Below are 939 nucleotides of genomic sequence, written 5' to 3'. Positions count from 1 at the left end.
CTGAGCAGAGATATTTAGTTTGATTCTGAGTACTGAAAGGAGAATAGCAATAAGGATGGTCAGAATCGAGAAGGACATAGATAAGTTTATATAACTTCCTGTTTTACACTAAAATGCATACTTCAAGTGAACTTCTCAAGTACATTTAGTTTGAAATATGTTAGAACTTCATACATGTCCATTGATAAATGAAATTGATAACTGAATTATAACAGAATGAAAGGTTCAGAAAAAATGGAAAAAATAGCAGAAAAGAAGTATTCAGACCATTCTTTTAGTTATTTTCCTGACATCAAATTTCTTTGTATATCATGAAGTTATGATATGATTATGATAAAATTATGATATGATTCAATCTGTTATACTAACCAAGATATAATTGCATGGATTTTATGACCTATATAAAAAAGAATTAAACTTTAATCATTTATTTCATCATGACAACAATCTTTAATATAACTTATAAAAATAGAATAAATATACTTTTGGTTCATAAGTGTGATGATTATTGGGTGTTCATGTGGCTGGTGTGGGAGATGTGCCTTGCTCTACATCTTGTCACTACATCTGCACATTACTTATCTGTTGTCAAAAAAAGGCTAAGGAAGGTATTTTATTAGGTAAATTTAAACTCCTTCCTTCTCTCTTGAGTTCTTATTTCTTTTTAATAAGTGATATAATTCCACCTTACTCTGATCTCTCTGCCTGGGGCCCATGAGCCACCCTAGAAATTGTCTAAAAAGAACAAAAAGAATTATCTTTCTTATTACCTTCCAATACATATCACATACTGTCCTGTTCAATTTTCAATTTAACATACTGTCTTGTTCAATTTTCAATTTTTTTTATTTTTTATTTTTTTTACAATTCTAAACCAACTAAAGGATGAAGTCTAACTCTATTTTTTTTTATTTTTTTATTTTTTTATTGGTTGTTCAA

At 28.2% G+C, this 939-nt stretch overlaps 1 pseudogene; it reads left to right on the top strand.

The window, feature by feature from the left end:
- The first annotated feature begins 479 nt into the window (after positions 1–479).
- On the top strand, positions 480–588 carry LOC143389727 (small nucleolar RNA U13; annotated as a pseudogene).
- Positions 589–939: the final 351 nt, after the last annotated feature.

This window comes from Callospermophilus lateralis, unplaced genomic scaffold, assembly GCF_048772815.1.
Source record: "Callospermophilus lateralis isolate mCalLat2 unplaced genomic scaffold, mCalLat2.hap1 Scaffold_63, whole genome shotgun sequence".
Taxonomy (NCBI): Eukaryota; Metazoa; Chordata; class Mammalia; order Rodentia; family Sciuridae; genus Callospermophilus; species Callospermophilus lateralis.
This window is presented reverse-complemented; position numbering and strand designations above follow the sequence as displayed.